This window comes from Loxodonta africana, chromosome 1, assembly GCF_030014295.1.
Source record: "Loxodonta africana isolate mLoxAfr1 chromosome 1, mLoxAfr1.hap2, whole genome shotgun sequence".
NCBI lineage: Eukaryota > Metazoa > Chordata > Mammalia > Proboscidea > Elephantidae > Loxodonta > Loxodonta africana.
In genome coordinates, this window is record NC_087342.1 from 56,998,218 (window position 1) to 57,014,497 (window position 16,280).

The following is a 16,280-nucleotide window of genomic DNA, read 5'->3' on the forward strand; positions in this document are numbered from 1 at the left end:
GATGAGGTCCCAGCCCCCTCTGACTCAGTGTACATGAAATAAAACAGACTTGTGGGCTCAAAATGAGCCTTTCCCTGTTCATGCCTCAACCAGTAATGCTTTGAGTTAAGTATACTTGTCTGGCAAGATTGTATTGGTAGTGGTGTTTTCTGTTTGTTCCTGGTGGGAATTTGCTAGAAGGGAAAGGGAGAAAATGTCATGGTCTTACATTGGATTTGTCTATCAGGGAGGCAGCAAGGGGCGAAGTGGCCTTGCCTGGAGGAGGGGAGCTCTTGGAGCTCCATCTCTCCTTCCCTCTTGGTCTCTTCTCATTCTACTCTCTTCCCTCTTAGGACAGAAAGCAGGGGCAGCTCCAAGCACTGCCAGAACACACGCACAAATGACTCTTCCTTCCCCAAATTTGAGCCTGGAGAGTGTTTACTTCCTGTCAAACCCCAGGGACCTGCTGATTTTCCCCATTACTGCAAATTGCTGCTCTCAGGGTGCTTTGCATTTGTTATTAAGATGCAATCAACCTTTCCTAACTGATTAACTGCCTCGCCCCTCAACCCCCAGCCATCACACCTGACTTGGGAGGGAACAACAATGGAAAATGGGATCCCCTCCCCTGGAGGCTGAGTGTCTGGACTTTCTAGCTTGTTGGAGAGCTAATGAGCTTTGGTGGGCAGCTGGCAAGAGGGAAGTGGAACACCAGAAAGGAACAAAGAGGTGCTAGGATCCTGGGTGAATCCTGGGAGTGCTGAGAGGATGGTGGTGGGTGTCGGGGCGTGTGACAGGCCTCTGGAATAATGACAACTGATGGCAGTGACGGCCTGCCCAATGAGGCAGAGGCCAGCCTGAGCCAGGCCTTCCGGACGAATAAGCACAGAACGTCTCTTAAGGCTGAGTGGCAGGATGATGAGCCCGTTGGTGACGGCTTGCCTGAAATCACGCGTCAGTCAGTAAGCTCCGCAACGGCTATGAGTGCAGCCTTGGAGACAGCCCCGCCTGCCCTCCCACCTGAGGACCCCTGTACCTTTCCACCTGGTCAAATCTGCTCAGCTCTTTTTTTCAGTTCAGTCCATGCTTGTAGCCAACAAAAGGTACACAAACTCATGCCTAACCACTCATAGTGGCTGCCGAGTACATGTATGCATGTGCACATGAACACACACACACACACACACACACACACAAACTCCTTGTCTGCAGCTTGGTTCTTAAGGACACCTGTGACCCTTTCTCCTCTCTCTTTTGCTTTTTTAATTTTTTTTAAAGTAAGTACCTTCATTTTAATTAAGCAAATATCTTAGTCCTTGCCCTCCAGTGAAGCTTCATTGTTGCAGGAAAAAAAAAGAAGAAACAACCCAGATGGATGGGGACACACAAATTGAACTGAATCCCCGAGAAGTGAAAGGGGGAGAGATTCAGAGGAGAAGCTGTGGCAACAGCTGTCACAAATTCAAGGAAAAGCTTCAAAACGTGATTAGTGGCTGAGCCAAGCTGGAGATCATCCTGTGTCCATCCGTCCTTTATATGTGTGTGAACTTGCAGCTGAGGTGACACCGTGTCACCTGATTTCCATCAGATTTACTGAATGAGTTCATGGAAGTAAAAATAGAGAGTGGGATGGGAAGGGGAGAAAGAGAGGTTGGAATTTTTATAATATGAAGGTGTTTCCGGCTTTAAAAGAGACAGGTCATCCCGAGTTAAAATTCTGGCTGTTCTATTTACTGTCTGAGCCTATCTGAGTTTGTCTTCCGCACTTGAAAATGGACATAATAAGCAAAAACCCTCACACAGTTGTTGGGAGGAGAGCACAAGGGATAATAATACACAATACAGATGGGATTCACTTTTTTCTTTCCTTTTCATTTGTTTGGGGGAAGGTGTGGTGAAGGCAAAGTTTAAAAAAGAAAAAAAAAATTTTTTTTTTTTTTGCATCATTTCAATCCCCTTCTGAAGATCAGAGGAAATTATGATTGCCTCCTGGATGGTGCAAATGGTTAAGCCCTCAACTACTAGCTGAAAGGTTGGAGGTTCGAGTCTACCCAGAGGCACCTCAGAAGACAGCCCTGGCAATGTGCTTCCAAAAGACCAAGCCTTGAAAACACTGTGGAGTGGTTCTACTCTGCACACATGGAGTCACTATGAGTGGGAGTCTACTTGAGGGGCAACCAACGACAACAACATCCTCCCATGGAGAAAGAAGTGCAATTATTAAACTCTGTAGTTGCATTATATATACTCTCTACCAATTATGGAGACCCTGGTGATGTAGTGGTTAAGTGCTACAGCTGCTAACCAAGAGGTCAGCAGTTCAAATCCACCAGGCACTCCTTGGAAACTCTATGCGGCAGTTCTACTCTGTCCTATAGGGTCGTTATGAGTTGGAATTGACTCGACTGCAGTGGGTTTGGTTTTTTTTCTACTAATTGTGTTACATTTTCCTCGCATGCCATTTAGAGAGCCCAAAGCTAACAAAGGCATAGACCTGACCCAGGATCTTCCCTGGCTACTGGGGGGAGCTCCTGGGCCCAAGTTTAAAAATAGGCTGTAAGGGAAACAAAAGAAGGGCGGAGTGATCACTGTCTTTGCACAAAGAAACATCCCAGAATGTGTATAAGTAGAAAGATAAAGAATGGGAATTGGGTAAGTGTACGCGGTAAAATGGGCTATAAGTGTGCTATCAGGCACTGTTCTCTTGGGGTAGGTGGAGCTGCTAGGCCTTTTACTGCTGTGGGACATATGGAAAAAGTCTAACATACATGGAATTGGAGTCCCAGATTATATTTAGAATCCTAGAATGAGAGGAGAGATAATGCAGCAGAAGCAAAATGTGAAGAGATAATAGCCAGTAATTCATCTCATGTACTTTGGACATGTTGTTGGGAGGGACCATCCCTGGAAAAGGACATCATGCATGGTATAAAGTAGAGGGTCAGCAAAAAAGAGGAAAGCCTTCAACAAGATGGATTGACACAGTGACTGTAACAATGGACTCAAACATAACAATGATTGTGAGGATGGCACAGGACCGGGCAACATTTATCCTGTTGTACATGGGGTTGCTATCAGTCAGAACCAACTCGACAGCACCTAGCAAAAACAACACTTTCCCCTAACTGACAAAGGATACCAAGCCACAGGCTCTAGAAACTCAGTGGGCCCCAGTGAGATAAATGATTACCTGACAATTGGTAAAACTTATAAAATCTATTGCTGTCAGATTGATTCTGACTCATATCGGTCCCACAGGACACGGTAGAACTGTCCCATAGGGTTTCCAAGGAGTGGCTGGTGAATTTGAACTGCTGACCTTTTCGTTAGCAGTCAAAAATCCATCTTATATTTTAGGTAACAGTAAAATCATATCTAATTAATAATCAATAAAAGGGGGAGATAAAATAATTGAAATACTTTATTAATCCCAGAGAAAGCAAGAATATATTATATAGTATAATAAGAAAGGAGAGAGTAAATGAACACAGAAGGTATGGAAGAGATAGAAAACACATAGTAAGATAGTACTTTTAATCCCAAATGTGTCAATCACATTAAATACAAGTAAACTAAATACTCCAATTAAAATACAAAGATTGATAGACCAGATATATATATATAACAGAAATTTACAATTACATACATATATATAATTATATGTAATTGATAGACCAGATTTATATGAAAGGCCTGGTGATCTAAAATAACTAGCCATTGAAAACTCCATGGGGCATAGTGCTACTCTGACACATATAGGATCCTCCTGACTTGGAACCAATTTGACGGAAACCTGAAAATATATATATTTATTTATATCTATCTATCTATCTGTCTGTTGGTCGGTCGGTTGGTCGGTCTATCTGTCTGTCTGTCTATCTATCTATCTATCTATGATGGAAAAGCTCAATATCATCAGTCAGAACAAGACCAGGGGCCAACTGGGCAATTGCTCATATGCAAGTTCAAGCCGAAACTGAAGAAATTCAAAGTAAGTCCATGAGAACCAAAATACGACCTTGAGTATATCCCACCTGAATTCAGAGACTGCCTCAAGAACAGATTTGACTTGTTGAACACAAATGACTGAAGGCCAGATGAATTGTGGACTGACATCAAGGACATCACACATGAAGAAAGCAAGAGGTCATTGAAAAGACAGGAAAGAAAGAAAAGATCAAGACGGGTGTCAGAGGAGACTCTGAAACTAGCTCTCAAATGTTGAGCAGCTAAAGAAAAGGAAGAAATGATAAAGTAAAAGAACTGAACAGAAGATTTCAAAGGGTGGCTTGAGAAGACAAAGTAAAGTATTATAATGACGTGCGCAAAGAGCTGGAGATAGAAAACCAAAAGGGAAGAACACGCTCAGTGTTTCTTAAGCTGAAAGAACTGAAGAAAAAATTCAAGCTTCGCGTTACAATAGTGAAGGATTCTATGGGGAAAATATTAAATGACACAAGAAGCATCAAAAGAAGATGGAAGGAATACATGGAGTCATTATACCAAAAGAATTAGTTGACGTTCAACCATTTCAAGAGGTAGCATACGATTAGAAACTGACGGTACTGAAGGGAGGAGTGCAAGCCGCACTGAAAGCGTTGGTGAAAAACAAGGCTCCAGGAACTGATGGAGTATCAATTGAGATGTTTCAGCAAATTGATGCAGTGCTGGAGGTGCTCACTTGTCTATGCCAAGAAATATGGAAGACAGCTTCCTGGCCAACCAACTGGAAGAGATCCATATTTATGCCTATTCCCAAGAAGGGTGATCCAACCGAAAGCAGAAATTATCGAACAATATCATATGCAAGAAAAATTTTGCTGAAGATCATTCAAAAGCGGCTGTAGCAGTATATTGACAGGGAGGTGCCAGAAATTCAGGCAGGTTTCAGAAGAGGACGTGGAACCAGGGATATCATTGCTGATGTCAGATTGATCCTGGCTGAAAGCAGAGAATACCAGAAGGATGTTTACCTGTGTTTTATTGCCTCTGCGAAGGCATTCAACTGTGTGGATCATAACAAATTATGGATAACATTGCAAAGAGTGGGAATTCCAGAACACTTAATTGTGTTCATGAGGAACCTGCACATAGATCAAGAGGCAGTTGTTCAGACAGAATGAGGGAGTACTGAGTGGCTTAAAGTCAGGTAAGGTGTGCATCAGGGTTGTATCCTTTCACCATACCTATTCAATCTGTATGCTGAGCAAATAACCCAAGAAGCTGGACTATATGAAGAAGAACTGGGCATCAGGATTGGAGGAAGACTCATTAACAACCTCCGTTATGCAGATGACACAACCTTGCTTGCTAAAAGTGAAGAGGACTTGAAGCACTTACTGATGAAGATCAAAGGCCACAGCCTTCAGTATGGATTGCACCTCAACATAAAGAAAACAAAAATCCTCACAACTGGACCAATGAGCAATATCATGATAAATGGAGGAAAGATTGAAGTTGTCAAGGATTTCATTTTACTTGGATCCACAATCAACATCCATGGAAGCAGAAGTCAAAAAATCAGACAACACCTTACATTGGGCAAATCTGCTGCAAAGGACCTCTTTAAAGTGTTGAAAAGCAAAGATGTCACCCTGAAGACTAAGGTGCGCCTGACCCAAGCCAGGGTATTTTCAATTGTATCAGATACATGTGAAAGCTGGACAATGAATAAGGAAGACCGAAGAAGAGTTGACGCCTTTGAATTGTGGTGTTGGAGGAGCATATTGAATATACTGTGGACTGCCAAAAGAACAAACAAATCTGTCTTGGAAGAAGTACAGCCAGAATGCTCCTTAGAAGCAAGGATGGTGAGACTGTGTCTTATATACTTTGGACATTTTGTCAGGAGGCACCAGTCCCTGGAGAAGGATCTCAAGCTGGGTAAAGTACAGGGTCAGCAGAAAAGAGGAAGATCCTCAACAAGGTGGATTGACACAGTGGCTGCAACAATGGGCTCAAGCATAACAACGATTGTAAGGATGGCACAGGACCGGGCAGTGTTTTGTTCTGTTGTGCACAGGGTCGCTGTGAGTCGGAACTGACTCTACGGCACTGAACAACAGCAACAACATATATATATATACCCACAGACATACAAAAGAAACCTTAAATATAGAGACACAGAAAGGTTAAAAATAAAAATATATAAAGCATGGGGAAAATAAGTATCATGCAAACACCAACCAAAAGAAAGTTTTTGTAACTATATTGATACTGACTAAATTGTCCTTAAGACAGGAAGCATAAAGAGGGATATTTCTTAAAATGAAAGTGTCGATCTACCAGCAAGATGCAACAGTTTTACCTTTTTATGTTCCCAATAATATAACCTAAAAAATATAAAGAAAAATAGGAAAATCCAGAATCCCAGTGGGAAATTTTAACGGAATCGGTAAATGTTGCTAAAAATATAAGTAAGGTTATACAAAATCTGAACAATGGGTCCAACAATTTCACCTGCTGACATATATAGAAGACCCACCCTAGAAGTGCAGAATATGCACTTTTCAAGTGCACATGAAGTATTTTCCAAAGCTGACTATATGCTGGGTCATAAAGCAAGCCTCAACAAATTTCAGAAGATTGGAACCATAATGTTCTTTGTTTACAGTGGAATTAAGCTAGAAACCAGTAATAAAAATAAGTGAGATGACGATAAAACATGATCTATCAAAATGTGTGCTTAGAAGAAAATATAACCTCAAATGCAAATACTAATAAGAAAAAAGCTGAAAAATAATGATAATAATAAACCTCTAGGAAGATTATGAATTTCTGTGTGTCAAAATGAGACAGAGAAAGAGAACAAATTGTCAGCATCAGAGACATTACAGATTCTTCTTATATTAAAAAATGAGATGATACTATGAACAACTTTGTGTCAATATGTTTGTTAATTAATAAAACACATCTTATTAAAATGAATACAAGAGAGAAATAAGAATTGTGAATAGCCCAACACCTATTAAAAATTGAATCTATTATTAAAAAACCTTGTCCTCAAGAAAACTCCAGATAGTTTCACCAATGGATTTTCCAAACTTTAAGGAAGAATTCACACCAATCTCACACAAGTCTTTCAGGGAATAGAGAACATACAGACATTTGAAAACTTGTTTTGTAAGGCCAGATATAACTCAAGATAACTCAGGGACCTTACAAGATAGGAAAATCATAATACAGCCAATCTATTTCATGGTTATAAATTTGAAACTCCTTATCAAAATATTAATAAATCAAGTTCAGTGATGTATTAAAAAAACAAGTCACTACCAAATTTTGCTGAATTCCAGGGATACAGGGTTGGTTTAATAGTCAGAAGAAAACAATTGTAATTTATCACATTAATAGAATAAAGGAGAAAAACCATGTGGTCATAGACACTGAAAAAAAATTACAAAGTTCAACATGCGTTCCTGATAAAATCCTTGCTTCTCAAAATACAAATAGAAGAAATTTCCTTAATATGATAAATGGCATCTACAGAAAAATCTACTGCAAACATCATGCTTAAAAGTGAAATACTTAGAAATGAATAATGGTAATGATTGAACAACATGGTAAACGTAAGTAATGGCAATGGATTGTACACATGAAGAATGTTGAAACGGAAAATTATTTGTTACATATATTTTTACCACGAGAAAAAACGTGAAATATTGTGTCTTAGTTATCTAGTGCTGCTATAACAGAAATACCGCAAGCGGATGGCTTTAACAAATAGAAATTTATTTCCTCACAGTGAAGTTGGCTCAAGTGCAAATTCAGGGCTTCAGCTACAGGGGAAGCCTCTCCCTGTCTGTCAGCTCTGAAGGAAAATTCCTTATCATCAGTCTTCCCCTGTTTGAGGAGCTTCTCAGGCACAGGGACCTCAGGTCCAAAGGATGCAGTTTGCTCCCAGTGCTGCTTTGGGTGGTATGAGGTCCTCCTGTCTCTCTGCTCACTTCTTTCTTTAATACCTCAAGAGATTGCTTCAAGACACAATCCAGTCTTGTAGACTGAGTCGTGCCCCACTAACATAACTGCTGACTATCCTCCCTCATTAACACCATAGAGGCAGGATTTACAACATCTAGGAAAATCACACAATACCGGGAGTCATGGCCCAGCCAAACCGATGCACACATTTTTGGGGGGTTATAATTCAATCCATGACATATCGAAAACCATCGCTTGAGATGAGGAATAACAAAAAATGCTTGAATTACTTTTCTTCAATGTTGTACTATGTATAGAGTTCCTAGCAAGAAAAAAGAAATAAGAGCTATGAGGATTCAAAGCGAAGATATAAAAATGGCAATATTTGTAGCTCTCATGATTGGGCATTTAGAAAAGACAAAATAATTTACAATAAAACTATTAGAATTATTAAGTAAACTCAGCAAAGTCACTGAGTACAATGTCACTATACAAAAAGCAATTACATCCCTATATATCAGCAACGAGTACAAATGAAATAAACCCATACCATTTACAACAGTATCCAAATATCAAATATCTAGAATAAATTTAATAAAAAATACTCAAGAAAACTTTGTGAGAGAAATTAAAGAAGACCTAAATAAAGACACACTATCCTCATGGATTAGAAGATGCAATATATAAAGAAGTCAACTGATCTAAACAGTCAGTGCAATCCCTGTATAAATCCCAATAGGATGTTCTGCCTGGTTTTGCTTTTTTTCTTTTTGGGCAAAGTAAGTGACAGTCTGGTTACAAAATGTGTATGAACATCCAAAGGATAACAGCCGAGTCTTTCTTGAATAAGAAAATAAAATTAGAGGCCTTATATGAAGAGGTATTCTAAAGCTGCAACAATTACGACAGCATAGTATTTATGTAAAACAGAAATATTAAGCAATGTGTCAGAAGAGAGTAGAAACAGGCCCATGCATACAAAGTTACTTGATTTACAACAAAGTTAACACAATACCGAAAAAACCAAACCCATTGGTGTCAAGTCGATTTTGATTCATAGTGACCCTCAGAACAGAGTAGAACTTCCCTATACTGCAGTGGTCTTTTCCATAATGGTGTGAGTCAATTAACAACAAAAAAAACATACCATAAAACCCGTTGCTATCAAACTGATCCTGACTCATGGCGACCCCGTATTTGTCAGAGTGGAGCTGTGCTACGTAGAGTTTTCGATGGCTGTTTTTTCAGAAGTAAAAACACCAGGCTTTTCTTCCAAGGTGCCTCTGGGTAGATTCAAATGCCCAACCTTTTGGTCAGCAGCCAAGCATGTTAATCTTTTGCAACATCCAGAAACTCCCACATGTACGACAGGACTCAACACTTCCACTCCTAGTGCTTGTGCTCACTTACTCTCTGCCTTCTGCTCCCTGGCTGATATCCACTGCTTTTGAGGGTCCAGAAGTGTAGTGGATCATCGTGGCCATTCTCTGCCCAGGGTGCTGTCTCCTGAGACTCCTAAAGCTACAAGCCCTCTTGGTGACGAAACAGTGCTGTGTTTCCTACCACCCTAACTGGGACAGTTCCTCACAGACATGGGGAGCAAGCCCTCCCTTCAGTGTGTGCTATACTTTGTAACTGAGCCCCAGAGCAGTTCTGTGTGTGCCTCATTCCGACAAAACATGGCTTTTTAACTACTCCTTCTGTCTGCTGGCCTTCTCTCCACAGTCTAGTCATTAGGCTGTAACCAGGAAACAGACCCCATGCTGTCTGCTCCGTCTCTGTCTTTGCCTCTAGGCAGCTGCCATCAACCTCCCCAAACAGATGCCTGCAGGCTCCTTGTAACACCAATTCATCCAACAGCCAGGTTCTGCGTTAGGTCCACTGAGACCATTGGCACATTGTGTTTCCATTAGGAATGCTTTTGGCTGTAACAGAAACCCTAACCCACAGTCCCTTAAAGCATAGGAATTTGCTTTTCTACTTAAGAAATCTGAAGGTAAGTGGAGATAGCTGCACAGCTGTATCACTGGGGAGCCAGGTGCCTTCTGTCTGTCTACTCGGATGTCTTTAGTTGTTGTATTTTTGTCCTTTGTCCTTGCCATCGCATGGTTGCAAAATGTCTATTGCAGCTCAAAGCATCATAAGCATGTAAAGGCAGAAACAAGGGGAAGACAGGTTTTTTGTTTCTGTTTTTTCCCCTGTCTCTTTTATCAGGAAGGAGCCCTGCAAGCACAGTGGTTAAGAGCTTGGCTGCTAACCAAAAGGTCAGCAGTTCGAATCCACCAGCCACTCCATGAAAACACTATGGGGCAGTTCTACTCTGTCCTATAGGGTCGCTATGACTTGGAGTCGACTTAATGGCAGTGTGTTTTTTTGTTGTTGTTGTTGTTTGTTTTTTAATCGGAAGCAAAGACTTCCAATACCTGCCCTCCACTCCAGCAGACTTTCTGTGTCTTTTCGGCCAAAATTAGGTCACACTGATTTCCTTACATGTAAAGGAGACTGGGAAGTGAATTTTTGGTGGTTCAGAATGGTTTTTGCATAGCCAATGAACAGTGCCAAAAGATAGTCATTCAGAACGATAAGTAGAAGCAAAGATGTGTAAGCCGCCTGCAGCTCTGAATAATCATGAGTTGGATTGCCTGTTCAGCTTGTCTTTCTTTTTGGACAAGTAGGTATTGACTAATCTTTTCCCTTGCAGCCTTTAAAATTACCTTGCTTGACTTTCCTGTATTTGCAGTCAAAATGAGATTTTTCTTTGCTAAATATAACAATTTCCTAACACAGGTGTCAACTTATTTCAATGAGTGGTGACTTTAAACTTCCTCATTGGGGTACAAAGGTTAAGAGCTACGGCGGCTAACCAAGAGGTCAGCCTTTTGGATCCACCAGCCGCTCCTTGGCAACACTATGGGGCAGTTCTTCTCTGTCCTGTAGGGTTGCTATGAGTTGAAATCGACTCCATGGCAACAGGTTTTCCTGCTACTTACTTGCACCCCAGAGTCAATTCCCCCAGCACCGTTCTAGATAGTTTGACATGGTAAAGGCCAGAGGAAGCTCTGCTCAACCAAGTGCCTGATTAATACAGGTGCAGTATGCAAATGACTGACTTTCTTTGCAAATTAGAATAAGGGAAAATATGCTTACAAATGCTATTACGGCATCTATTTTCTTTTTCTAAATCTCTGAACTGCTTCTTCTCAGACAATACCTGTTATGTGGTAGGACATTATCTTTTCTAGGCTGTTCATTTTTTTCCTTCCTTTCCTGGTCTTCATTACTGTTCCCAAGACTTCTGTGCTTCTCTGCCGCTCTTTTCTGACTGTCTGTAGGTGGGCAAAGCACATGTTCCAGCTAAGGGAATGACAAGTGCAGAATGTTTACACAACTGTTAAATCTAATCACAGTATGTGCCATGATCCGGACAGGGCAGCCTCCCCAGGAACAATGGATATTCATTTATATACAACATTCTCATGACCTAGTTCTTCTGTCATTGAGTAGTTCCGGTGTTCTTTCCTAATACCTTTCCAGTGTAATAAAGCAGTCCCTGGATTACAAACCAGTTCCGTTCATAAGTCCGTCTTTAAGTTGAATCTGAACGTAAGTCGGAACAGTTAGGTCCGTTTCGTATCTAACGTCAGTCAGTCAAGTGTTTGTCTTCATATATTGTATATAGTGTATCTTTCTATACATAAAATACATTAAATAAACATTTCCAGATACACTAAAATATCTTTAACATAATATAGTAATAACAGTAATGTTTTGATGCATGTCACAAAGTAAAGCCTGTTTGTTATTATGAGCCATTGTACCTCAAGTTTTTAATATAATACACTCTATGGGGGTTGGTTCATAACTACGGGTTGTAGGTAAATCTGACATTCCTAACACAGGGATTGCCTGTGTATCAGGGATTCTAGATTATCCTTCCTGCTGTAGTCCTAGGAGAGAAACAGATGGGTTGTTTCTGTTTTTGTGTGTGTCTCCCTATATTTCTTGTGTACAAGTATACAAGATGTACTGAATATTGTTGCTCTTTAGTGGTTTTTTCAGTCAAAACATCATATGACCCTGCTTACAGCTTTCCAGAACTTAAAGGTGTGTTGTGGTGAGAAGCTAAGGGCTTAAAGGAAGCCAGGGAGAGAAGAGATTGTTCAGAGAATACAGGATGAGCTAATTATGAAGGAAATAAGAAATAGCCTATGCATGGGGTTTTAGGGCACAGAGAAGAGAGTGTAAGATTAAAAAAAATTTTTATTGTGGTAGAATATATATAGCATAAAGTATGCCATTCTGGCAGTTTTAAGTGTATATTCTATGGCATTAATCACAGTCTAAATGTTGTGAGACCACCATCTCCTATCTATTTCCCAAACTATTTCATAACCTCAAATAAAAACTTGGTACCCGTTAAACGATAACTCCTCACCCACTAATCTCTGGTAACCTCAAATCCGCCTTCTGTTTCTATGCATTTATGTGCCTGTTCTAAATATTTCATATAGGTGGGATCATATGATATTCGTCCTTTTCTGTCTGGCTTCTTTCACTCAGCATGATGTTTCCAAGGTACATCTCTGCTGTAGCTGGTGTCAACATTTCACTCCATTTTCAGGCTAAACAGTATTCCATCACCGTAGAGACAAAGCACATTTTGTTTATCCATTTATCTGTTGATGGACATGGGCTGTTTCCACTTCTTGGCTATTGTGAATATGCTGCAATGAACACTGGTAAACAGTATGTTTATATGATTTAGAAGATGCCCTCTTTGAGTGGGCAAACTGATAAAAAGACGCCCCTTCCTCTGGGCTGTCATAGGCCAAGCCTGGGTGTCTTGTTTGGTGAAAAGAGCATGGCCTGGAACTCAGCCACTGTGCATCCCTCAGCCCGCTAAGCTCTGGGACCCAGACAGAGCAAAGCTTGTCCCCATAAGGGGAGAAGCGACTGAGAAAGGAGACATTTATTCGTGGAGTACTGATTCTGAGCTGGGGCCTTGTGCTGTGGACGTACCGTCCTCCTGAAAAGGATTGCTTCTTGCTTTAGCTCCATGCCCAGGAAACTGAGTAGCTCAACACACCTCAAAGTGTCCCATGATTCCCCCAAGCCTATTGGAGACTTGAGGGATTCACGTTGCTGTATAGAGTGGGTGAGACAGAAGAAAGGGATGCTTATAGAGATGGAAAGAGGACCAAGGAAGACCAAGCTCTCTGATGGGCAAATCTGTCCCTACTCCCTTGTATTATTTCCTACAGTCACCATAACAAATTACCACCAACTTTTTGGTGGCTTACAACAACAGAAATGTATTCTCTCACAGTTCTGGAAGCCAGAAGTACAAAATTGGGTGCCAGTAGGTTCACACTCCCACTAAAGGCTCTGGGGAAGATGTTTCCTTACCTCTTCCGGCTTCTGATTTTCACCAGCGTTCCTTGGCCTGAGGCAGTATCGCTCCAATCTCTGCTTATATCTTCACACAGCCTTCTTTTCTTCTCTCTCTCTGTCTTTCCTCTGTGTGTCTGTTTTAAAGACACTTGCCATTGAATTTAGAGCCCATCCGGATAACCCAGCACAATCTCATGTGGACATTTTTGATCTAATTACATTTCTGCAAAGGGCCTTTTTCCAAATAAGGTCACCTTCACAGGTTCCAGGGGTTAGGATGTGGACACAGATTTTTGAAAGCCACCATTCAACCCAGTACACCCTTTATGCCCTTGGCTGTATCAGTGAAGAGTAAACCTTTGATCCACACAAGGGTGAGGCCCGGTGCTGTGTCATCTCTGTGTGTTGTAACAATATTTGTACGACCCGAGGCCTAAGGCTGGTGCTGAATCGGCCATTCTGAGTGAGGCAACCATCCCTATTTGAGGTCTAGATTATGAGGCAAACATTAGGTGGTAGGCTTCCAATTGTGTGTGTTCACACGCCAGGCCCATGGCATACTCAGGGAGAAACTTGCTTGGTTTTCCGGCTAGCCATGGGCGACGATGCAGTGTAAGCTGACACATCTCACAAGGTGGGCAGCTGGAGATGGCTTCATCTTGAGTGGAGTTTGTGGTTCTTAGCATTTTCTTTTCACTCACTGACTGCTGGGACTGCAGTGGAGGAAATGCTTCTTCTTCATTTTATTTTTTTTTTTTAACAGAGCTGCCCTTTCCTCAATGTTGATGGGGGAATATATCTGTTCAAGTCAGTCAGGTGCCTGGGCGGAGAACGCTGGGCCTGCCAGCTGCCTTGCCTGTCTTCCCAATATGTTTTTCCCACCCCATCCCACACTCCCTTATTATTATTATTTTTCAACAAGGCAAGCGCTGAGGTAGAACTCACCTTGGAGCTCAGAACTTGAAGAGCTCCAAGGCCAGAGAAGAAGTGGGGAGAAGGATGCTACTACTCTGCTTTTTCTAGATGTTGTCTGTGAAGAGAATTTGACAACTTCTTCCTCTTTGCTCACATCTAGCTTTTCCCCTTTTCAAAGGATCTACTTCAGGACAAGCAGTTTCAAAATAAAAAAGGATCACTGAGTACTGTTAGCAGGGTTTACTAGGTGCTTGTTGTTGTTAGTTGCCATCGAGTCAGCTCTAGCTCATGATGACCCCATGTATAACAGAAGGAAACGTTGCCCAGTTCCACACCGTCTTTGTGATTGTTGGTACATTTGAGTCCATTTCTGGGCTACTGTGTCAACCCATCTCATTGAGCATTTCCCTCGTTTTTGCTGTCCCACTATTCTACCAAACATGATGTCCTTGCTAGTAACTGGTCTTTCCTGATGCTGTGTCCAGAGTAAATGAGCTGATACCTTGCCATCCTTGCTTCTAAGGAGCATTCTGATGGTGCTTAGGTGTATGTATGTACATATATTTTAACTTTGGGAGGATTAGAACGTAAGAAAAAGACAAGGTAGTCATGGACACTGCATAAATATGTAAATATACATAAGTATGTAAATGTGCATAAGTATGTAAAATGATAATTTCAATACCTCACTGATAGGCAGCAGGGGGTTGGGCAATGTCACTGTTCCCCTGGAAAAGCTTAATCTTGGCTTATTTTAAGAAGGAACCATGGTTGGCAAGAGGAGGTGAGTTCACCATGTGGATGAGAAGAATATCTAGGCAAAAGATTAGACCCTGGCAGGGAGAGTTGGGGGATGAGGGAGGCAAGAATAAATGGGGGATGGGAGGTAAGGGCTGTGTCTACCGGAACACAAGGGCAAAGGAAGAGGGTGGAAGAGAAGAGGAAGAGAGTGGAGTAATGTCTTTGAAATGAAGGAGTCCTATATCTGAGAGGTCTGTGGAATTCACTCTTTCTGTCCCTTGCTTCTAAATGGGTGGGTAGGATTCCCACTTGCACTTGGTGCATGTAAACTGTAGGCGAAGGTCACTCCGGCGGGGATCCCTGCATCAAATGGCTTTTCTAAAATGTGTGAGTAGGATGAAGTGTAAGACAAGAAAACTAGTATTTATTGAGCACCTACTATGTGCCAGGCACTGTGCTAGGTGCGTGCATGTGTGTGTGTTTGCGTGTGTGTGTATGAGCTCTCATTTAATCCTTACACTGACTCTCTCAGGTAGTTACTGTTTTTCTGAGGAAACGGAGGCTCAGAGAGGTTTAGTGACTTGCCCCCCAAGGTCACACAGTCAGAAGTCATGGACCTAGATTCAAACCTGGGCCTGTTTCACCCCATTGCCTGCTCATTCGGCAGTCACATACTGACGGTTGACCCTACAGCTAACACTGGTTTTCCTCCCTGCAGAGCAGGATGCTGCCGTGTGCTTCCTCTACCTATTTTCTCTTTCACACAATCTGTCCGGGGCGGATTAACCAGTAGGCATGGTATGTACCAGTTTACAGTAAGCAATGAATGCAGGGGCTTACTTGGGTTTACTTACTAAAGTGTAGTGCACAATTTCACCTGGGTTTCACCGCAAGATGTGGTGTGCTCTACCGCATGTATCTTGCTTATTGGGGAATCTGTCCCTGCTATTTGTGTCTGGGTGTGGCTGAACTGCTGTGGCACCTGGGTTTTGTTCTAGACCTCAGGCTTGGGAAGATTCCACTGGTTTATGGTAAAGCCGATTTCTTGAGAGCTTGTCACTACTTGTGGCTTTACCTCTTGCCCCACTGGCAGGTGGCACGCTGCCTTTGATCCGCAGCAGCCGCTCATTTTAGGACAGCCCCAGGCAGTGATGTATGCTGATGTCCCTGCAACCATGCAAAGTGGAGCATGGTCTTCAGCTATGTTCTACCCACCCTTGACTTAGCTCATGGCAGCTGCTTAGAGATCTGACTAACGCCCATCTTTCAGGTCTTTCCTGCCCAGAAGTCAAGATGGAGCTTCTTTAGCTTTAAGGAAATGCCTTTGAATTTTG